The sequence below is a fragment of the Anopheles coluzzii genome, chromosome 2 (genome assembly GCF_943734685.1).
Source record: "Anopheles coluzzii chromosome 2, AcolN3, whole genome shotgun sequence".
NCBI classification, from domain to species: domain Eukaryota; kingdom Metazoa; phylum Arthropoda; class Insecta; order Diptera; family Culicidae; genus Anopheles; species Anopheles coluzzii.
The window spans coordinates 51,666,781-51,692,381 of record NC_064670.1 but is presented as its reverse complement, the minus strand read 5'-3'; the positions used below and the strand labels follow the sequence as shown (position 1 = coordinate 51,692,381).

At 42.1% G+C, this 25,601-nt stretch overlaps 2 protein-coding genes across 6 annotated transcripts in view; one reads left to right on the top strand and one right to left on the bottom strand.

The window, feature by feature from the left end:
• LOC120947329 (protein TANC2) overlaps positions 1–25,601 on the bottom strand; it is a 117,955-nt gene that overhangs the window by 47,625 nt on the left and 44,729 nt on the right. The window lies entirely within an intron of this gene.
• The window catches only part of LOC120953716 (tyrosine-protein phosphatase 10D), a 144,863-nt gene that overhangs the window by 91,492 nt on the left and 27,770 nt on the right, over positions 1–25,601 (top strand). The gene's annotated exons all lie outside the window — the stretch shown is intronic.

Sequence of the window (25,601 nt, the reverse complement as noted above, 5' to 3'; positions counted from 1 at the left end):
GAAAAGAAACATTTCATTAGACTTTTATCGATTAATCAACCGGCAGGATTGTAAAGTGTCAGGACAAAGGCGGAAAGATATTTGCTGCTCTTCGAACCATTCCCCAGCGTTTCTACTGGGGCTTAATCCACAACCGTGTTCAGATCGCGCCTTCAAATAGCAAGAGCAACCTGAACGGAAATAAAACACCGCAGCCGTACGTGCTCGAAGCACTTGTCATTCTTGTATTCGCTGTCGGGGACAGCTAATGGATGTTGATTCGTTACGTTTGATGGATCTGTAGACAAAACCTCCATCGGGTCAGATGAATGGGCAGTGACGCGTTGGTAACGTTGATGCACTTTGATCTATTGCATGCCTTGCTCATTTGCACATCGACATGAAGGTACCGTGCACTTTTGTGAACGGCGGGACGCAAAAAAAGCAAAATTCCAATAAATATTCAGCTAGCCATTCTGTTTTCACACCTGACCGATCTTTGAATGCTACCGAAGTAGTACGCCCGTCCGGCAAAGTTGATCTAACAGGGTAATTTAGTTCAAGGGTAAGTGTAATTTTAAGCCAAGACAGCTTAATGTCGAAGTTCTTAACTCATGTAAAATGCCAGTAAAACTCTAAACGAATCTGTCTCAGCTCCATCAACGCTGATGAAGTTTTAATTATACAATAATGTAATATTTTTTTCCACGAGCTGCATGTAAAACAAAACTTAAGCTACTATTGTATGTTTCATATTACCATGCATAACGTCTTGAATAAAAAACCATCCAAACGTAATGAATCCAATCTTTGTAATTGTTTCAAACAGTAATGCTTAATTCAATGAAATCTCATGAACGAAAGCTACTCCAGTGCTTAACGATGTTTATTTTAATTGATGCCACACCGGATATAAATCACATGACGATCTTACTTGGCGGTACACTTTAAAAACACTCATGAATTGTGCATAAAAACATAGCTGTTACACAGCTCATCAGCTGTTGGTGTGGATTTTGCATCGTTACTCCATTGCCACCATTGGAAGCTCTTTTATGCCATTCGAATCACAAAGATATGCAATAGCAGACGGTCGGGCTCTGATGAGTATAATTAACGATCAGGAACAGATGATCATATGCGATAGAAATTATTAACTAAAAAGTGTTGTTGAATAGGTAAATTATCTTCACTATTGTATTAACGAAAAAATCCTATTTTATTTTATTTGAACTATGAACTTAACTATGAACTATGAAGGACCTTTCTGATGCAAGAAAAAGGGAATGCTTTTAAAATCAGCAGACGCGGACACTTAAAAGCTGAAACGAGGCTTTTTTTCCTCTTTATGATTTCATTGTCTGTAAGCATCAACAGCACTACGTACGAGTACTTCATACTTTAACACTTTCGTCCGCATTTAAGCATCACTTTTCATTCCTCTATTATGCATAATGGTAACGACCGGGACAAAGTTGTTCGATCATCCTTAGTTTAAGTATTACTCTAAGCTTTAAAGAAATGCACATTGAAACGTAAGCCGTAAAGCTCAAGCACACAACACAAAACACAGTGATCGAAAAGAAAACAACTATGTACTAACTTTCACATTCATACACTATTAACCATAATCATGCAAAGTTCGGTTAATTATGAAAAGACTTTCAAAAATCGACTTTCGGAGTCACTCCTCCGAGGATAACTAGCAGAGTATTTTTTTTTTTTTTGCAATAGTTTCGAATTTTGTTTCAACTGAATATCGAAAAATAGGTTCCACACATTTTTGTCGTAAAAATGTGTATCCAATAATCGCGGAATACTGTGAATATTTTTCAAATTTCAAAAACCCAGTCATTGTCCATTTGACCCTATGACACACATTCCCTCCTTGTACCGTTTTGGATGGCGTATAAGAATTGCAAAATATGGCCCTTTCGCGAAGAAAAACAGAAAGATGAAGAGTAAAACGAAACCACACCACTCTCGCCCTAGCGACAGCAAATTGGTCCACCGATGGCCAATTTCCGTACAACCCTTCCGACACAGCAGCATGCAGCGACGCTTCGCAAGAAAATTTGGTCCCGGTAAAACAACAAACATGATGATGCAGAAGAAGGCCAAATTGCTGAGGAAAGCGTTTCTGAGAATGATCGCCAATATGATGCCCGGAACAATCGCAACCCATCCCCCCGAAGCTAAGCCAGCGAGCTAAACGCGCTCAAGGAGCTGTGCGTGAGTGTTGCCCTGTTTGGAGTGTTATTTTGAACATTTCGTCCTCATGTTTAGCTGAGATATTTCAAGACGATCAGTAACTTGCAAGCTTTCCCTGCAAGCTTCGATCTTCACCCAGGCTCGATTTAGCATCCCGCCTTGCTTATACAAACGGGGACCTCGAAATCGGTTCCTACACGAGCACTGTTTGTTTTTCGAGTGTGTACTGCAGGAGTGGGAAGGAGTTTGTTTGTGCTTTCCGAGTTGCCTTCGATGCTCGGTGTTATTTATTCTTCTTTCCCCCACTTTCTTACACTCGAGCCTCAATGTACAGACGCATGAACCTCTCCATTCCCCTCCCTGTACGTGATGGACTTTATCCGACCCTTTCTGCAGCAAGCGAATTTCACGTCTCTTTTGATTTCAATTTGTAGCCTCGGTCAGCCACAACACATTCGGTCAGCCGCCGCACCTCTCGACACAACTCCTGATATTCGCGCGAGCGCGGGCAATGATGCTTTCACCCGGGCCGGGCGGAGAGAAGCGTCGAGGAGTTTAGGTTCGTAGCGAAAGATATGCATTTCTTAATTTATTTTCCTGTCCTCGTTTGCGAAACAACGGGCCAAGGTGGTGGGAAGAAGCTTGCCAAGTAAGAAAAATCCCGGTGCGTCCGTGTTGACCGTGCTGTGTTCCGCGTGCGCGCGCGCCCTGGCACTATAATTATGAGCCATTCCAGCCCTGGCGTCCTGGTGCCCTGTGCCCCGGCCGTGATGGTATCAATCGCAAATGACCTATCCGTCGATGAACGGCATGCATAATGGCTTAACATGTTTACCGGCACCGTCTGGACAAAGCCTTTTCCTCCTGGGAGGAAAACGCGGACATCGGTCTTCTGTTCGGACCGGTCTCGGCGCGCTTGCTGGATAGGTTCCCTCCATTCCTGGGGAGGGGTGCCGTGAGTGTCACTTATCCGTTAGCAAATCACAATCACTGCCTGCGGAAGGTGGGAGTTGATGAACTTCTCACGAAAAATGAGTCCGGCCAGAACTGGGACGGACAATAAATTTATCGAGTTAAATATGTTTCTTCGTGCCCGCCTGTCACTGTTCCGAAGGAAGTTATTGAGTCGGAGCAGAACTTGAGCCCGCACAATAAATGGCAAATGGTATAATTTAACGAACCATGCACACAAATGAACGCGCTTTATTTGCCGTAAAGTGAGTTTAAATCCTTCGCCAACACGTATTTTTCAAGACTTTCTCTCAACGATTCCGCATCGCGTAATAACTTTAATTTCCTGCAAAAAGCTCATTTAAGCCACCCATTCGATAGCGATGAAACCAGCTCACACAAACCATTCTTGATAAACTGCCACGATATGGTATCTTTTAAGGGGAAAAAGAAACATTTCGACAACCCCTAAAGGGCCCATAAACACCCTAAACAACAGCGTACCTGCAGAAGAGAATGATGAGAAAACAAACACTCCTCCCCTGTTAAGCCACTGATCACTTTCGGATTATCTAGGTAGGCCATTTAATGATGCTAAGCTCTAATGGCACTATAAAAAGGGCTTCATTAACAGTCAATTTCTTTTGGTTTTTCAACGTTGCCTAGTCGTGTCGTTTCTCTCTCCATTTCTTTGATTAACAAAGAACAACAAAATCCATGCACTTGTGTTGCCTTCGCGACATCATCTTCTCCTATTTCAGTGCTGCAGTTAACGAGCTATGGCAGGAGTGATAAAATTAATTCTCAAGGATCTTCCTGGAGTCAACATGACAGCCGTCAGGTGATAATCCTCTGAACCAGATGTCATTGCTAACATTGCACTCTGTTGCAACCAATCGCTTCAGTCTTATTCACGTTTCGATCTGTGTCTTATTGAATACAATGCGCAAAGCAAACAATGTTGCTAATCTCCGTACTTCGCAAGCGTTTGTTAGAGAACGTTGCGTACGAAGATATTTCAACAAATGTGTCATGCAATACGTTGTAATTTCTTATGCACTGTACAATATCTCACACTTCAACCTAGAAGTAACGAGGATGAGTCAGTTTAAATATTGTAGAAAGTTTTTTTTTATTATTATTTTAACATATCCTTAGTAAAAGACACTAATGCTTACTTCTCATGATGTCCACTCAAGTTCGAGTGCATCTGTAATTGGTGCGCTTTCCACAAACTGTAAGAAAAGGGCAGTTACAAGCTGTTAAGGAAGTTATCATTATTGCTTTTCCTCGTCCATAAAAATGGCATTCGTGCTAAACCTCCCTCTGACACCTTCTCTAGCGTTCCCCCGATTTGATCGAGTTGCAGCTCATCTATAGCTGCATGGCTGTTGCTTTTTATGCCGGCAATTGCTCGTTACAGAGAGCTCACAAGTATCCAACACATGGTGTTTTTCTCACCGATCGGCGTGATCGACCACTACGCAGACATGCGAACACGCTCCGTTTAGCAATCTTCATCCAGCTCCGTTCGTGATGGAATAAATTAAGATCAAGATTAGCCCATTAGGCGTACAATCAATTATTTACTCAATCGCAGCTTCGTAAACCAAACCGACGATGGCCGATTCGACCGTTCCGCTCGCCTCAACCCGAAATCATGTAGCCTTCTCGTAGGCCGCACTACGCGGCGCTTCAAAAATCAATTTAATCTAATTAAGGTCCAATACAAACAACCACCGTGTTGTAGCAGTCGTCGTCCGTCACGAGAGACATCGATCCAGGAAACCAGAAAATTCCACCCCTTAATCGCCTTTCGCGGTGTGTGGAGTCTTCTCTTTCCTTGAGCCAAAAATCGAAAGTGATGTTGGAATTGGGGCCCTCGCGGGTCAAACAACAAGAATCGGATGCAAACGTACTCGCCGCGAAACAGAGGGTAAACCAAACAGGCAGCCCTTTAATCGTATCTACCTTCCGCTCCCAATGCTCCCTCTCAGCAATGATTGAAATGTTTCCGATGTTGCCTGTCAATCATAGTGGATTGTGGAGTGAGCTAGGGCACCACTGATGATGATGTTGTTGCCCCGTTATGTACCATCGGTCACTGGGCAGATCGAAGTGGTTAATCAATTTTTTTATTATTTCTCTTTTGGAAACGCTTTCGCCACTTTCACTGTTTGTCGGAGCTGCAAAAGATACTAAAGAATTGAATGAAGATGCTCTTTGCACGACAAAGTTACACAAATCACCGATCAATCTTTTTTTCCAACAAACTCAACTGAAGGGTGAAGGTTTGTTCCTTACAAGCGATTACATTTTTGCTAGAAATAAAACACGACCAGATACAATTGTTAAACGTCAGCGGTGGTACAGATGGTAAAGACGATACCAACAATGATTATTATGATGATTCCGACCAATTGCTATCGTACTAATCATCTGAATCAAACGAATGTATTATGTTTACTGTTGGAGTTCCAATATTATATTACTTTAGAACAACAACACGAGGCAATCATAATTTATGTAAATATCTAATGTTGTGTTCCAGTTATTTAAAGGACTTATCATTCATTAACATGAATTATAATAACTTAGATTAATTATTAACTTTAAACTTAACAAAGTTAATTCACAACTCACGAACACAAATTCAGGACAATGTTTTAAAAAATTCCAAATTAGATTTCCGTATTATGAAAAGGTTATAAAAAAATATGTTCTTGTCAATACAAATAGAATCAAAGTCAACGATAAATATAGCCAAATGTTTATTAATCTTCGTTTCAAATATGTTTCAAATCTTCGTAACATTTCAATTCAGCAAACATAGCAATGAAGGGGAAAATCAAATCAAGATGTGGCAGTACAACATAAAGCAGATACATTGATGCCATGAAATCATTAATCATTGATCAATGAAGGCCAGTAAGTCAGTGGCTACAAGAAACATTATTAATTCAATCGTTTGATTATCAAACCGTATTTTCGTAAACTAACATCTTGAACAGCAAATAAAGTACGAACACTAGAAATATTGAATATAAGATGTGTTTTAAAAGATTGATTTCAGCTGTATCTCTAATTATAGAAGGTGTTTACATAGGTGCCTGTAGTGTAGAACGGTGGAATGTCCTCAAACTAATAAAAACATTTTAATTGCATTCCATTTAACGTAATTGCAACCCCTGTTTGAACACGACTTTCCTTCTATCGGCCACTACCAGGCATGATTATGGAGAGAGAAAACAGGAGCTGCTTTAATTCTTCAAAAACTGTCACCACCGATGGCCGTGTAATATTAATGATTGGTTATCGGAGCTAGTTGATCGATTGAAATGACACAAACTTATCTTCCCATCTCTTTCACTTTCCACTTGCTTTGAAGTAACCTGGGGAACGATCTTGCAAAGATTGCTTCACGTCTCTCCCTCATTACCTGCAGAAAGAGGGCATGATTGAAGGGAAATACACTCTCGGGAAAGGTAAACTAAACTGCTACCACACTGCTGAACATACTGAAAGTGAACCGTCCAACCACGATCATGTGATGCAAAACTCTCTTTCATTAGAGGTGATCGGAGAAGAGCAAAAAATAATAATCACTCCACTCTAGTTGCAACACCCGGGGAAAAAGTATTTTGCTAGCGCGTCTTTAACCGTCGTAGCTAGTAGCCACGCAACGACAACCTTGCACAAACCCTGCTAGCATCTTGATCGAGCCACTCAATAATGATGTAGCTGCTGGTGCGCAGGCAAGTAATCGTCCAGTGTGAAAGTATGGCCTACCCCCGCGCATGACTAGTGCCACAGTGTGAGGCTGGTAATATGGATTTGTCGATCTTCCTGCCCGTAGACTGGAACACACTGGTCTTTTTTTGTATCATGCTGCAATTACCTGCTAGAAGCAATTCACCACTTGTCACCGCGTATCTCAGATTGCGTCTAGCCAAGCAATGAAGTCAACCACCCCGGGACGAATTGTTGTTGCCACTGAATTGCTGTAGATCCTAGGAAAAAAAAGGAAAAACACTTCCACGTCCACACTGTCAGCTAAGGTGAAAGGAGATCCTATAGTGCTCTTTTTATGCCGGTGGTAAGATTGAAGTTCGATTTAATTGGAATAGATTTCGCCCGCCTGATAGTGAGCGGTTTTTATTTGGCGCTGCCTCCTTCGCCATACGCAATCTATCTATAAACAAGCCACGATGAAAGTGAACGTCGCTATGCAATGAGACGTTACTTTCTTGCGATGGCGATAGATATGCACACGCACACATATATATTCGTTTCGTATGACGAATAAATCCTAATGTTGTCGTACGCTGCACTTGATAAGATGAGACGAAAGCACAATTTCAGTTAAGTTTTTGTTTTCCACTACTCAGCTCTGACAATCAACACCAACTCCAGTACTCCTCTAGAACACGACAGCACATTTATGCATTGTGGTGCACATTTTTATCATTCCCAACACTAGGCAAGGTGGTACGGCAATGCAAAGCCCACGTTCCATTCGTTCCAATTACAACTTGTTAACGGAGTGCATGATCAGCACCAGTTGTGAGCGTTCAAAGTTCTCATCTTCCGCAAATAAATTACCCACGCTTTCCATCCTATCGGGGAGGCTAGGTTTCATTCGAACATCACGAATTCGCTTAACCTAACGCCTTCGCGGTTGGCTGACGGCAGCGCGCACACTGCCGGTCTATCGTGGCAATCTTTTTCCAACCAAACACGTGACATTTACGAAACGGGCCATCCATCCAACAAAATATGGCATTTCTAGCTCAAACGCCGTGATGTAGCATCAGATCTGCTCTTCCATTTTCCGCAAGTTATTCGAATACAACCAACTAGAAAACACAGCAGTATTACAGCATCGTATTTCTGTCTGGGCGATAGCGATCTTTTGGCGAACTCCACCTTCCGTAAGGCTAAATCATCCACTCCTCTCTATCGCATCCTCTGCATGGTATGTATGTATGGTATGTTTGCATGTAATTCATTTGCTTAACTAGTGCCCTTCGTAGGGGAAACCGTAGACCCGACGAATCCGTACATCGGTTAAACATAGTCACCAGATATGCTGTGGCGGGAGAAAATGTCGCCTTTGCATACTGCGATGCTCTCAGTGCGACTCAAAAATGTATGACTGAACCTGAGACAACGCCAACGAGAAATCGCCGTGTGAGCAAGTGTCTTATCGCAAAGATAGAAAGATGAACACACCAATCTTGACTGTTTAAAGCTTCCAAACCAAGGGTTTGAATATAGAAACCAAGCAGGGGTCTATCATCCGTAGGTGTTGTTCACCAGGTCCGTGAAACTTGATTACTTGACGCTGTAGAATGTCAGCACTTTCTAGCAAGTCTTTTACTCATCTTTCGTGCAGCAACCGTCCGCTGTAGGGTTTCCCGGGATTTCATTTTCAATCTTCATTCGTGGATCGTCCCACAGGAAATGTTAGTGGGATCATTTTTGTTGTCTGTGTATTATCGCACAAAGTAAATCCTAGATGGAATGTGATCGCTGTCATGTTATCCAATTATGTGTAGATTTCAATTTTAAAGATAGTTGTGTACTTTACATAATTTAAAGAAAAAATTGAGAGCAAACAATTCATTAGGCTTACTGATTACGATTCATCATAATAATTCAGACTGCCGATAAACAATTTAAAACCCCATAATCAATACTACTGAATTTGATTTCAAGAACGAAGTATTTTCCCTATCTTACTTCTGAGGTTTTGATGAGGCTTTCAGTATCAAGTCTCACGCCTTTCTGGTTGACTCATCATATCCACCTAGATGCGTTGCTACACAACATATGTTCGTTCGACCAACAAACATCGGATGGGTCAAACGGAAAGGTTGAACAAAGGGGCATGATTGTCTGAACCGTTCACATCCATCGTCAGACAGACACACCGACATTTTGGGAGGCGGTGCTTACAATACCGTGAACTTTCTGTTCAGTTATTTTTATACATACGGAAGCCTAATTAAGTTCGCACACAATAAAGTCAAACTGTTTCCGTGCAATGTTTATCGTGTGTGCAGTTGCATGGCGTCACCTTCATCATAACGGCGACGGTTTGAGTTCGTTATACCAATTTGCATTTGTATGCTGCTCAATGCGCAACGGGAGCTCATCATCTGGCAATACTCAATTTATGACAAAAAAAAAGTTATGTTTTGCAAACACAAGATTGCAATGTGTGCGCACCAGTATAACGAGTGTTACGAGTGGTCAAGCTGTTTCGATCATTTAATTGAAATCAATTGGGCAGCCGACATCTCATCCAACAAGGCTTCGTCTTTCCTTGCCGTTTCTCTTATTCACAATTTGTATACAATTTATTGCAAAACATACCAAGTAGATATAAAGTTCGCTATTCAATATCTTCAATGAGTGTGCCTAAGAGTAAGCTGAAACAATTAAACAAACGCTGAAAGAACATGATCGCGACCGAAGTTTTCGTCAAATGATCGTCACCTTAGACTAGTTTATACCGAATGTTATATATGTTTTGATTAATAATCATAAAGCGATCCATAGCAAAGAAATGTCACCAAACAGTGAGTGGCTGTGAAAGCACCGAACATTGGATTTTTAACAGTTCTCTTTTTTTCTACTTCTGCCTGTAAAAATATTGCCAAACTAAACGTAAAGCAAAGTGAAAAATGACCAAACCGCAAGCTGCTCCTGTGGCCAACTGAAGCTATCAATTGAACAAGGCAATTAATTTGATTACAGGCCGATCAACTTTGACATTTTTTTATTCGGTTCGAGTTTCAAGTCCATGGCGTGCGCATCACTGCACAGCCTGCTGTCAGTTTGTTCGGGTCCAAGCGAGTCAGAAATCGCAATTGCTTCGACTGGATGTGCAGGCAATGAGATGCAGCTACTCCAGCGCCATCCTGAACCATCCCATCCCCGGAGTTCAGGTACGTTGGCGTCGTTTAGCCCGAACTGCAACCGTTTGATAGCTGCTCCCTCGCCCGTACCAAAAGGCTTGCTCCATCAGTAACAGTAAAAACGATCATGGTACTTGAAATCGAAAAAATGAAAACATTAAAGAGCACGTTCCTTCGCCGACCGTGCTGCACCGTTGTGTAGCGCACAGCTTTCGTGAGAAAACCTCATTGCAGTGCGCGACAAAACTGCAGGCACACTGTGCGAGCAACTTCAACAGCTCTTGGCGGATGCATACACCCGTCGGCGCACCTGTGCCATAATTGCTGGGTTCGGCCAATCGGCAAATTATCCACCAACGTGGCAGGAAAGGTCCCTTCACAGCGTGTGCTGTCTCTTATTACCTCTCCAACATTTCATGCCTGTTCACCAACTCCACATGCACGGGTCCGGGAATACAGTGCAGCACATGGAATGGACACGAGTCAGGAGATATATGGCACCATTACGGGCGTATGTCCCGTTCGGGCACATTTTACTACGACATTTTTGCTCCACATTGAACTGCCGTCCACACGCAACAAACACAGTTCCGCTAAGAGTTTCCATACGAAACCAATGTTACCGTTCCATGATCAACGTCTCACCCCTGCGGACGTAAGTGGTGAAATAAACTATTTTATGACAGTGCTTTGGTTAGATTCTATAGCTCTTCAAACCGACACACGGTGCAAAATATTTGCAAACTTGCGACAGGGGGTAAAGCTCTTTTTAGAGTAATTAGTGTACCGGCACGTGAAAGAGCAAAAAAAAAACCCGATCATGCAAACCCGATCCCAACCTGAACTCAAACCTATCTTTGCATCAAGAGAGTACTGCAAGGTTAAGGCTCATTTGCATATGGTCCAAATTCGCTTAGTTGTAATGCAACGTTAATCTGCCACAGTGCTCTTGTACCATAGCATGAACGCGAACTGTCTTAAACGATATCGTAGGCTCAAAAAAAATCATGCAACAAAGTCAGCTCATACGGTCAGTGTGTACTCCTATTGAACATTGCACACGTGTTTACATAAAAGAAAACAGCAATAAGCAACTACTTTCATTATCTACCTCATGAAGTTTAGCCACTTATTAACTAATAAACACACAATTTCAATTCGACCATTACTTCATGTGCTCCCTCTCCGATCTTTCGAAAAAGTCTAGTCAAACCGTAGGTCAACACGTTCAACTGTATTTTGTCGAAAGAAAATTGATCCACCACTAACCAGGAAAGCAACGTCCGTTTGAAGACTACCCATAAACACATCTTCGTCATCAACAACGACTACCACTACCAGATCATCACCCATCAGGAAAAAATACAGCGCTTCCCGAACTACGACCGCATTTAGTAGCCTCCGTTTAGTGTGCCATGGGTCGGTTACCTTTGCAACTCTCAGCATGATTTATGAGCCGACGATGTTGATGAATGATCAAGTAGCACGAGGACTGGCAAAAAATACTCCGTTCAGTTCAAGCGGTCCCCTTTCATGTGCTCCAGGTGTGTGGAGATCACCTTTCTTTCGAAACAAAAAAAACACCGAGCCTCAGACAGATCAAAGACTAACTCAACACTTCTCAACACAATCTGTCTAGACCCATGGCCGTGCTTCGAGTCGCACACAGCGAAGCTACCGGTATGCAGAATAAAACAAAACGGTACTTAGGCAAGAGAACCATTAGTCTAAATCGTAAACGAATGCTTTCTACCAACAAAATGTTGGAATCATATTTCACCATAAGGAAAGTGCCAGTATCTGCATCGAATTAGCTGCTGCAGTAACATATTCATGGTAATCTTGGTCAAGTAATTCATTGACGGCACCGTTTCTTTGTTTCGATTCAGTGAGCCACAACAATCGTTCACCAGTGCACTAGGTAGTCTAGCTTTCTTGAATATCTAATATCGCAAATAATATAGAGCGTACAATAGCGTTGTATTGACATCGTCTGGGTTACGATATGCTTCGTTCTGCGTGCAGTAAGTCAGCGATGCGTTACATCATCAGTTTGGGTTCGTGTTCATGCAAATGGTTCCAACAATTGAGACCATTTACCTAACAATCGAATTCCTGCCAACATACCTGATGCCAGAATGATCAGAACACCAAGCAACCTGATCGTAGTTTGCCTTACCATTTGCGAGCCAAGAGCAGGATAGTTGTTAGGTAATTCGATAAAAAAACAGGTCAAACAACGATACCGTTTAACGAGAGCTCGCGTTAGCGGCAAGAGAGTTTTATAACGCATTTGATTCTATTTGAGCGACGCATTGAAACCGATTGCATTGCGACGCATTGACTACTACGCTAAATACAGTACAGATAAGAGTACAAAAGTAAACATAAATTTCAAAACAAGGAACACATGTATGAAATTGTCATTGTAATTTGGGCACACAGTAACTCTAGCTACACCATGGATATCATAATCTGTTAATTATTTTGACCTCGGCCTTTGCAGCAGACCTTGTTTTGTTGCAGCAAAAATATTAATAAACGATACTAGCCTGAGGCAGCATTTACTATGCACAAACCAACAGCTAGGCACGTCCGTATCAATATTTGCTGGGTTTGGTTTGTGCAAACTGTACTTCATGATGTAAGGCATGGAAATAATGCCTCGTTTGTTTTTCAGATGGTTGATGAGTTTCGTCAATACATCACCAAGCCAGCTAGCTTTGTAAATACTTTAAACATTGCTATAGGTTAAGTTGTACAATTATATTCACATTCGTAGCTACAACTTTCCAATGTTCGCAAACCATTTTTATAAGGCAAATTACAACCTTTAAAGTTGCATAATTTTTATTATTGTAATGCTGATTAATAAGAATAATTTACGTTTGAGCAGCTGTTTTTTCAAAATGCGTTGCATTTTAAATAAACACTTCTAAACATTAAAACCTCTTCAGTCAACAATACCAGGCTACGGATTGTGACAATACAAAATAGTTACCTTCCATTCCTTCCATTTCCAACACACAGGAAAAGTAACACATTTTAAAACCCATGCAAACTCTTGCCTCTGACACTGCACAGACCACGATACGACATTCGATGTCAGTGCTGGACAATGAAGCTCATTGCTGCGAATATACTGAAACCTCTTTGCTCAGTTCGAACCCGTTTTGAATGCTGCACCAAATCCATTTCGTACACGAATGGGGACGCGTTCAAAGCGATTTTGGCAGTAATGGGTACAATAAATAAATACCGCGGATAAATTGAGCATCAAACTGAAATGGACTAGCGGTAGTCGTCGAGCTGATCCAAAATGAACCAAAAAAGAACGCTTTAGTACCCGTACCGCTGTTATGGATTCGATAGGGTAAACAATGTTTAGCTGTACGAAGCTCGATCGAGTTCGTTCCATTCCAACCAATCGATCCGACTAACAGTCACTATAAAGTACGGAATTTCATTCGCCATTGCGGAGCTTGTATGGATTGCACCCTCCATTTCAGTCGCCGATTTTACTTACCATCGAGAGTGCCATTAAATTACCGGATTGAAGTCGACAATCGACCTCGACTCCCGAATTTCCTACACATTCCGTTCGGTGCCGTCTCTCGGGTTAGTCGTAATTGAGCAATATTTGCGTTTATGGTCGATTGATCGGTTCTACCGGTTCGATTACAGAAGGTTCCGTAATTGTTGCACAAGGATTAAGGTCAACCAATCAGGTTTCTGGTGTTTATAGTGGGTGAGTTTTTACTATGTATATAACAACTGGAGCAACCCTTATGCATTACCATGAAATACATGTATCAACGAAAGACTGTCGCACACGAATGTTTGAATGTCAATTTGCCAACTTTTGCGACAGTTGCGGTATCATCTTGCATTTCCTTTGAATAAACATCCTCTATCTTCCCCAGACTGTGGGCTGTTTTGCTTGTCTAGTTGACGCCAATATCATTATCGACATGTTTTAGCACTTTACGGTAGACAAGACCGTTCTGTTTACATTGTGATTGCAACATGTTTGTGCAATGCATCCAAAACCACACTGATTTTACACTGATTACTTTATCAATTTGTTATTCAACATTAAACAAAACAATTGAAACAAACCTGGATGAGTTCGACTCTTGAGGAGGGCAGCCGCTATAGATATATTTTAATTATGTATTTATTTATTAATACTACTCCATCACGAATGTTAAAGTATCACTTTTAACTTAATTAACAAGCTGTTTGATCGCTTTGCTAGTCACCAAAGTAAAGAAACGATCCCTTAGCCAGATGATCTTATACTCTTTTCTCTTATACTCTTTCAAAGCAAAACACTAACAACTAATCCAGCAGTTCTTCGGCCCTGAGGGCAGAATAAATTAACAATCAAATATTCATGGTGAGCTCTTTTCAAATGTTATTGTCTGATCCAATACTCTGGTCGTGCACTGCCAGCAACTAGCGTGCTATTTTTCAATTGTGCCTACCAGATAATCTAATATCTATCACCATTTTAAAGGAACCTCAGTCCCATCACCCCATTCAGCTCAGCATGAGCTCATAAACTTCACTCAAAACATCAACCGAGCACTGGTTCGTTCCGCCTGCTCTCACTATCTATCACGATACACATTCTTGGTGTCTAAGGTTGCTCTTGGTGAATAGGAGCCAGCATATATTTGCTTGATCAACTGTTTTGCTTTGCATATCACCCCCAGGTCCAAGGATAGCATGGTTGAGACGTGGAAGGAACCTATCACACGCGTGTTTACGTCAATCTACCCCGCGAGACCGTCAAGTGACGGTAGCCGTATATAATTAACATGTTTTTTACCTATATGTTTCATCTATTTCTACACTGCACAACACCCGGGGCGCGTCCATGCCAAACTAACTACTGCAGGTTACGCGTGCGCTCAGCCGCTGTTTACCGCTCTAGTAGAGTCCGCTTTCATTCAGACACAGCAGATTGTTCAGTAATCAGTGTAAAACAAGTTTCCCAACCCTCCCAGGTCCTTGGCATAGACTACTTTGCATACGCTTTTCTCGTGTGACCCGCTTGATCCTCTGACAAACCTTGCCGTCCGTTAGATATACTAACATTGGTAGACTTTACTCGCCTGTTCCCTTTCCGCAAGTGTGCCATTGACGACAGGTCGCAGGCTATGCCAGGAGCCTACCGAAACTTCAGCACGATACAGCACTGCTCCCTAATAATCGTCATTCCAATCCAATTAAAGCTAATACGCTCCAGGCGCGGCACGTGCAACAGGTACCACTGGTTCAACGCGATCAACCGTACAAACGTTTGCTTCATCTACGAAAACCAGCAGCGAATCGGATTACGATTGGAGCGGGAAAGAATTCGCCTCAAATCATTTGGCGCTCCACACGGAACAACATTGCCATGATGGAGACCGAACGCGAAGGTGAACTTAACGGATCAAACACGTAACGCGCCAGCTACCTGCAGCATTATGCGCCTCTATTAATGAGGATTTTAACGCTTTCGAGGATTTAAAGAGAAATAATGTGTAATATCTACCTAAACAGAGCATGGGAGCGTCCACCACCTAAAAGGTTTGTTCACGCTGACGTGTAGCAAAGAAATCTATCAAACCATTAGCGGGCCTGATGGATAGCAGTCAAAACATTACTCAAATGATTAGTCTGGTCGAAGGGTGCGCGGGCCGACATACCGAGGGAATGAATAATCCTACCTGTTTTCACATACAATATTTCTCTACTTGTCGACAGGGATTTGTCACCACAGGCAATGGTTGCATGCGAACGGCACAATCGAGAGAAACGTTGTAAACCGGCCGCTAAGAGAATGTAAATCTTTGATCTATTGTGCACGAAATGGCATAAATTTCCCTCTGTAGGGTCGTTCCGCAAAAGATATACACTGAGGTGACGTCTGCAATGCACTGCAAATGTACCTTTTTTACACTAAGCAGCACGATTGTATAACACTTTGAAACTGTCCATTACTAACGGGAGACAGCATACGATGGTGACGAGGATGTAAAGCATTTTTTACGCCCAACCCAACTGCCCTATTCTTTGACGACCTGGACCACAATGAAACATTTGAGTTAAAAGCCCACCAAGGACATCTTGTTTCGGTGTGTCATTTGATCAGATTAGCGAAACGAATCGTCTATAGACTAACACTTTTCGCACCGATAGCGCAAGATCACGCTTACAATCGTGGTCTAATCGTAATACGCATTCGTTCGAGGATCGCAAAGCACACACCAAGATGTCAGAAAGATTTAGTCAAAGGAAAAAAACGGCGCATTATGGCTATAAATTAAGAGCTACGCACAGTCGCAATTTATATCTGTAGCACCACATCGAGCACCGCGCGCATGCAGCGACATCCACCACCACTGGCCACTTTACTGCCATGCTTTCCTCTATATTCCTTCTGTCTCCACGTCAACTTACGCCAGTCCCCTCCAGTAGCGTGCGGAGGGTATGAACCGCCGGACCATGACCATAAATGGTCTAAATCCACCAAGAGCAGCACACAGTTTACAGGCACCGACTAGAGCGAACAAGCATCAGGACCGTGAACCTTCCGAACCACAATTCAAGCTTTCCGAAAGGTAATTCAAACCTGTGTACGAAAGCTTGCTGCAAAATCGACAATTCATGTGGAGCGGTACGCAAAAGCACCACACGGCAAACCTGCCGAATAATTAGCATAATCCTCTTGCCGGACCGACCGCTAAGCTGATGCAAGTCTATTAGAAACGTGCGACGTGAGCTACTCGTGCACCAAATCTAGACACGAACGTGGCTCCACGGTGGCTAATAAGAGGTGCAGAGTGAGAATGGTTCAAACTACTAGTGCTGTATGGCACACGAGCTAGTTAAGAATGATTCATCAACGACCGCTGCGACGATGATCGTGCCCTTAGAGAAGGTGTCTTAAATCTCCTCTAGATATGCCAGTAGAAAGTGTAAGGCTGCACCCGCAAAACTGCAATTAACCGTGATTTAGTTATAGGTTCTAAGACACTTCAGATATATTTGATTTGCACGTACAAAACTGGAAAACAGCAGCACGCCAGCCGTGATATGATAATCCTTTCCCCTTACGTATCGTTTGCAGCAATAGCCTCTGTCTTGAAATTGAATTTTTCATTGAATATGTTTTGTTTTGCAAAATGCGGCCGAAGCCGTAATAATGTAAATTTAAATAAATAAATAAATGTTTTGTTTTCCTACCTTTTCCATTACCGACGAACGCAAACCTACACAACTCTTGTCAAACTTTAATAAACACCGCTGTAAAGCAACCACTTTTGATACTACTGGAATCACACGATTCAATAAATTTATCATTTTGCACAACATCCCGACGCCTAAGGACAAGACCTTCCGAACCCAGATCACTGATTTTCATCAAAGATCGCCAGTTCAGGGCCATAATCTACTCGAGCAAATCTCTCTACAAATCAAACATGGTGTGTTTGTCATGTTACGGTTGATACTCCACACCACAATTCGCTGTGACGGTGATGATTTAACCTCTGCTTCTGGACGATGAGCTACAAACTACTCACAAAAAAAATTGCACACACGATCATCTTTTGCTTTCGCTAACTAACAATGAAGGCCAAATAATCTACCTTAACTGTCGTCTTCGCAATTGAAGGAAGGTCTATAGTTTTTATTGTTATTCATTTCCGACGGAAAGAAGTAACAAAAAAACAGGGAATCATTTTGACTGAGAAGTAATGTTACCAAACAAAAAACGAACAAACCATACATTATAAATATGGCATTAGATGATCAAACATTCAACGCCACCAGTGCGACGCCTCAATCGATCCAATTGTCACACTCAGACCCAGTGCTTCGTCCGTTTATCAAACGATAAACACCATTGCGATTCGCGGCACTGTCCTGCGCCTAATGGCAAGTTGTAGCATTTGTACGGTACATGATGTTACCGGCTGTTTGCCTGTGTGCCGTGCGAAAGCTCACTACTTTGCAGACTAGCTCCCGAGCAGCCATCCGTCCGTAATATCTTTTTGACCCTATCTTACCTTGGTACCGTGCGAACACGAACTCAGTGGCCTCGGTTGCGCAACTCTCGTTTCTCCTCCCTTTGGTCCAAACATGGTTCATTCGTAGGAGATTCGTGCAATACGATGTTTCCTTGCGCCCCAGAAAAACTTGTGTCACCATTGGACTCGATAACCATCACAACATACCGTGTGTGATTACTATCGCGTACAACTCGCAAGCGTGAATTCTCGATTCTCGCAATGCAAACAACCGATGCAGGGTTCAGACCAGCTAAGCAACTACTTCTGAGCCAAACCTGTCTATGGGTAGGATGTTTTGTTACTGGTATAGTGCATTTCTTTTTGCTTGCCATTCCTCCTTGGCTCAAGTTTTGAGCCATCTGCCCAGCGGGAGCAAAAGGGAGATAATAAACAAGAAAAAACAAGAAGTGAATAACAGACCATAGTGACGTTAGATGTTGATCGAGTGGCTACCCGTAGACAGATGAATTTGGTAAAGTAATGAAGATGAGATCTCAAACATTGAGAGGCGCTGCCGATTGCACTGATGGTGGTGCAGACAACCGCTTTAGCTTGTCAAGCACCCCGTTCGTTAAGCGATTTTGACATTTTGAAAAACCCCCGAAGGACACATACACACAGACAATGTTTTTGGGGTACAGGCCCGTGCCCCTACCGAGGTTAGGTTCCTTCCAAAGGATTCGCACAAATTCACGCGAATACACTACTCCCAAGAACCCAAAGCATTCAGATGGTAAAGAGGGCGGCTTTTGATTGATCCGATGCGTGAGTTCACCGTGGTCGTGGACGGTTGGAACGATGTTTCATCAAGGCTAAATGATTTCTTCTCTCGTATTATCTTCATTTTGATAGGCGTTAAATGCGCTGTATTTCTCACTATTGCGGTCAAACAACAGAGTTGTAAAAAATGATAATGTGTCCTTTGTACATAAAAAAGAGAATAAATATAGATCGCTTCTTGGCGAATGCGAAACGCTTTCGGTTTGGCGTACCACGAAACGAAGCTACGTATAAACCGCGAAGGAACGAAATGCTGCGATGGCGTAGTACAAGTTTCCTAATTTGTAACTAACATTCGTTAGCTTTTGTTTTTGTTCCAGTCGCTCTGGTGCATACTTTTACGGGTGGTGGTTAGATAAGAAATGCTCCAATACTATGGTTTCGCAATTAAATCTTTAACTCTATCGCTGGAACATTTCGTACAATGTCGCTACATAGAAGCATATCAATCGTTTACGACAGAGCAAAATGTTGAGATATCTTGCGTTAGATTTAAAAGTGAACTGCAAGTATATTTTATTCTTTAACATTGGTCATTTCATCATTTTTAACATCATTAACATAGGTCATTTATAGTAAATAAATATATAATTTTTATAGATCATTTACAAAATTATTATCATGTGAAAAATACTCTCAAGCATTCAATTAAGATTTTTTTCTGACTACATTTCACCAAATTAAAAGAGCGCTCCATAGCACACTAAAAATGAAAACTTGCTTCATCCCGAAAACTGTTATAACGAGCGTACATTAACACTTGAACGCGACCCTAAAATTTCCTGTAACTGTATTCTATCTTATCAGGAAACCTTTTTTCTGTTTTCATGAGTTCCAACACATTGACCATTCTTATCTAAACTGGAAACACGCATTGCTGCTCAGGGTCGCGGTAAAATATACATAAACTACCAACACTTGCCTGTGCCCGCTGCAACTGACAGGCAGGTTACGATGTCAGGATAGCCCCAGACAGACAAGAGCATCCCAGTTAAAAGTTGGGGCTTGTCTGCGTTTGTGATTGTGTTCAAGCTGTTAAACGTTAGCACCCAGTAATCGTCTAAAACGGACAACTTTCCCAGTGTTGGGATAGATGTCTTCCAAAGTATGCTTTCGTTCTTTCTGGTAGTAAGTTTACATAAGCTATCATTTTCTCCTTCCAAAACGATCACAACGGTAGTCTAGGCTTAGAAGGTATGAGCACCTAAGAACAGGGTTCTATAATCACTTCTCCCAGTTTATGCTACCTCATCATTTGCTCTGTGTTCTTTTCGAGGGAATCTTCGAGCGAACTTTTCATCTCGGACTAGACTGCCTTTGTTTGAGAGACTAATTGGTCATCATAGATGTACTCTTCCACCCAATACCATAACAGTAATAACCGGTTTCCGAAAATGTCACCATTTGCCTTGTCCTTTAAAAATGTCGTTTATTTGTGAATGTGTGTAGGTCCGTACAATTAAATCTTAAATTTTACGAAACTAGTTTGTTATTATAAATAAAAAAGTACCATATCATTAAAATACTCTTGAATAAAACCATTTTTCCAGTTCAAAGGCCCTAGCATTCCATTAAATCATTATACCTACTCACCATGGCTTGTTTATTGCATTATATTGATTGTTATTTCATCAATATTAAGCTTACTAGGTCTAGTGGCCCTATACATTACGCGTTATATCTCTTCCCATAACGTTATTTGTTATCATCTTTCTACACGTTTCATACTATGTTAAAAACTAATAACTTATGTTTTATAAAACCAAGGTACCATTTCAACGCTTCATCGCCGGAAGAAAAATGACGAAAAAACGTACAAATCACACAATACCATCCTCCGCGCACTATCAACACACGAACAGGCAATGTAAGAAAGGATGCCAGCTCAAGATGCTGTGATGCTTTTAGATGGGCAAGAAACACAACAACAATCCGGTCTGAAACCTCCAACCAACGAAACGGGATCGTTGCGCCAAAGCGATAGACCAAAGTGACCGCGGTGCCGCTGAAATATAAACGTATTATCTCTAATCTTGAACGATATAAATCCTATCCACTTTATTTACCCTCGTTTACATGTGGTGTGCGAGGTGCAGATACCGTAGGTATTCATGAAGTTATGTACCCATTTTTTTTTTATTTTGGTCTATCCATTCCTCCCGACTTCGTTTCGCTTCCAGCCGAACACAAACCGTACTCACTGCACACGTCCACCATGTACGGAGCGGTTTGGTGCGGTTTTACATTGCCCCGGCCGTCCGATTTAACCGCTCGCACACGCTGGACGATCGTGCGGTCCCTGTAACGCTAATGGTTAGGTTAAGTCGTTTGTGTTTTATGTTTTTAGCCTCCGTTTGTTGGTCCTGCTGAGCCCGCCAGTGCGCGTTCCCAAGGATTGCATCGCCCGGGCGTTGAATAGGGCGAGCAAAGGGCAGCAATCACCGCGCAGGGAACATTTATCCCCCAGACAGAACAGCGCATGTTCTTATGTTCTCTTTGCTAATCATCATATCCCGTCGTCATCCCTACAACATTCCCCCATCCTCCTCCCCTCGCATGTGAGCGATTTTTTCGCTAGCAAAGAGTTCTAGCACACCGACTCTTATTCTTTTTCCTATACAGCGTGCATTCTGTTGTTGTAGTTTGTGTTTCCTCTTAACGAAACAACACACCAAAACCAAGCCACCGGCAAGACCAACTCAGGGGTAAAGGTATGATTCGTTAAACCATGCTCAAAACCCCGTGAGCCAAGGATTTATTATGTAGATGGAAGAATATTTCTTTACCGCACAACGAGCCGGCAAAGTGTACGCGGCAAGAATTCGCGTATCTGACGCCGCGGCGCGTACACGGTACGTGCCGGAATGGTAATGCCGCATAATGGCAATGTGTATAAAATTGATTTCATGTTTCGCTCAAAGCAGCAAACAATCAGCACATACACACACAACCAAAGCTAGTCAACCAGATTATCCGGATGCTATTCACCAGAGTGTCCATTATCTGCCTCGTAACGAAAGCATTGATAAGCTAGTATCTATTAGACCCTTTTGGCTACTGCATTTATTACCGTTCGCCGCCGAATAGCGCAATTGTACTATAATTGGAATAAAGAGTCTTCCCCCAAAGCGATGATCATGCACAATCGTTACCAGCTCATCACGATTGCAATCGCTGAATACCTTCGTAATACAGCAGGTACTAAGCAAACAACAATGTGCGACGCATGCCAGTACGTTAGAGCTCCGGTGCGCAGACGCTCGAAGCATTAAAATATACGTCGTGTCATCTAACGAACAGGCTCTGTTCGTGGTAGGTTATAATTGCTTTAATGCCTCCATCGCGCAATTAAGCCCCACTTACAGCGATAAAGATGCCGCACAACAATAGCATAATGATATAAATTGACCGAAAGAAAGACGGCAGCTTAAATAAAATAAGAAGAAATTGAAAACTCACCACACCACACCTTTTACCTTGCACGGCGGCGTTGGCTCAAGATCTGTCCCCACGAATACCATACATTATCACGTCGAACGAAAGACACTTACCTAAAACGAAAAAGAAAACAACAAACCAGACAAAAACAAGCGTTAGTGTAATGCTCCATAACCTTTTATTCCCATCACATAATGATTTCCTCCCCGTTTTATTTTTGTTCCCAGACGCGCTGTGCGTTTCTTCCGAACCGAACACTTTTACTTTTTCGTCGTTCCCTTCGACATCCCTACAACACAGACACATGGAGGAAAACATCGCGCTGTCCGTCCATCAAAATTTATTCGTCGCTCGTTTGTGTTGCAGTCTGTCGAACTACCATCTTAATGACGCTTTAACTCAAGCCGAATTCCGGTACCGTGGTCCGAACAACAGCTCTGCGAATGTTGCGAGCATTAAGCGACGAACCCGAAATCGAAAGGAATCCACAGAGAGAGGAAGAATTGGGTCCATTAAACGTACGAAATCAAGGATAGACTCACAGCACCACAACGTTACAACACATGCATCACTAGTTTGCAATAAAATCGACACACTAACGCAGCTCGGGGTTGATTGTTGCCAGCAGAAGACCTTTCGTTCGAAGGAAGAGCACGCAGTGATAGAGGTCTGTGGCATATAAAGCGCACGAAAACATATGGATGCGCTTTGTCCGGAAGACCTACGGAACGGACAACTTATAAACGTGTAGAAAATCTTATTTTCCGCCAAACATCAGGCGTCTCACACTTAATGCTGGTGTTACCGTAGGAACGCTTTGTACTGCACAAAATAAAGACAACGAAATGTGGCCGAGAATTCAAATCAACCGGCCGAGAACTCTGACACAGTGGCAGTGGTTACTGGTAGCGAGCCTGAAAACCAACCATTACAAGCACCATAAAACAACGACATAAAATCTTACCATCGGAGAGCCTCATGTATACCCTGCGATGCGATGTAGAATCCACACACACTTTTTTCAGCTCATACGCTTTCGTTGCATCGCAGACGGATTTCTTCTGGGTTTAACTTTGCATTTTTTATTGTTCGCATGGGGAACGGCAAATTTTATGGATCGTGGGAAAAAAGAAATCGTTCCGAAAAAATTGCACTCTCTTTCGCTTTCAGGCCAGCCCTCGAGCACGTGAATTTCCGCAGAATGAAACAAATCCAGTGCGGTAGAAGATGTGCAACGGGCACCGGGAGAAAATCGACGAGAATGCGATCGAGGCAGGATCATTAAAACCCGAGAATGCAAACACCGATGGAATGAACGAAACTTCCTTTGCCATTGTGTGGCGGGTTTTATTCCACCCGAAAAACGGACTCCTGATCTCACCACAAACGCACCAATCACAGCTGCGCAGTGCGTCGTTCTTTGAGCACTAACGATCATTTCAAGGGACCCAAAGGCTTCTACAGAAGCTTTTGGTCGGTTACTTCAAAAGGATTGCTCTGCAAAACTGGACATTTTTCGGTGCCTTTCAGGAACTGGGCCCGCTTAACTTCCGCTCCTCAAATCGATCAACTGATGGCGCTATTTTTAGCAACAATATCAACGGACTTCAAAACAGCGAACGGCACACGGGTACAGTGATGATAAATAGCTAACGATTAAAACCAGAAGCTGTCTCCCCAGCGTTTCCTCCCAGCCGTAACAATGATTCATCAAACATTGAGGACCCAACTACGCTTGTTTTTTTTCTGCTGTGTGCTTATTTTCGTCGTTTTTTTTACCAATACAGATTCATTTTAGCGAGTTGCATTTTTGTGTTTCTGGCTAGTCAACATTTGCTAAACACATGTTGTTGCTTTTTGCTACCAATGGCCACCCCTTTCGGTGGAACAGTTTCTCACCAGTCAAAGAATAGACGTCGATATGGGAAAAAATAAGATATGCGTCAAGCATTTTGGTAGCATGCCGTAAGACAAGGAACGAAAATATCAAACAACAACTGAACCGTGCAGCCGAAAATGTGTGTAGAAGTGAACGAATAATTGGCACTGAAACTATTTCAAAATTTGTTTTAGAAGAATGCGGACTATTTCGACATATTTCCTGGAACATGTAGCGACATGCTAGAACGAATTCAAACTGATCAAAAATTTTAAAATTTATTTTAAAATTAGAACGCGCTTTAGATAACGACTCCTATCCTGTGCATTTTGCACTGTATTACACACCTTCTCCTGTTATTGTATTACACAATGGTAGTCTCACAAAACAACAGTATTAACGAAAACAATACGCTGTACTATACTCGAAATCCGACTCTAATGTTCATCCAATTGCACTACATGGATATACCATCATAATGTCTTCATTTAATCAGATAAAACAACACAATGCTGCAAAGGAAATTCCTGCAACGGTTTGCAGTATAGATGGACAGACAGAGGGCAGGCACCAAAAGAGCAAATCAAACTACTTGGTCTTTTTCAATGCATCCCTTTGCGTGTGTCTTGAGCACTTTGCCAGCGGCAGTAACTATACAATGCGATCAGTTTTATCTTCGGTGATAGCAGTAAGATGAACCTCTTCAAATTGCTTAATCCAAACCACAGAAAATAATTATATCTCTTAATCCCTCGCAAAACGATTCTGCAATAAACTGGTGATTACAGTAGCTTACTATAAAAGCTAATAATAAGTTGTGTTTCGATAGCTTCAAAATAATGTTGTCATATTTACCATTTTTGTATTTCCCGTTTTAGTGTGATAGCCTACGTTTTAAAACGTATAATACCTTGAAGAACCATTCGTGATCGTAGTCGGAAGCATTTATATGTTTCCTTTCATTTTGTCGCTCTCTTTTGTTGCTAATGTGATGCTTCTGGCAAGATTTGACAAGACACAACTGTCGGAAAGTTCAACAACACCACTACCACCCTTGCTTGGCGGACAATTGGTACCAGTTTTCAGGGTCGTTAAAAAACGGAGTAACACGTAAAGCCAGTCATGGCCATAATCGGTACCAACTATGTTGGCGTACGTAAATATCAAACTTTAATTTGGCAAAAACAGTCGGAAAGCCAACAAATAAAAAAATAGCATTAAAACAATGATAACCTTTCCGGCATGCGGGCAACAGTAGCGGTAGTCTGAAATTGAGTGTCGTACGTTGCTGTTTGTTAAATTTTTTGTCACTTTATGAAACCTCGGAAGCAAGCTTTTCTTTGCTTATCGCGCGCACCGTCGTGTGTCACGCTC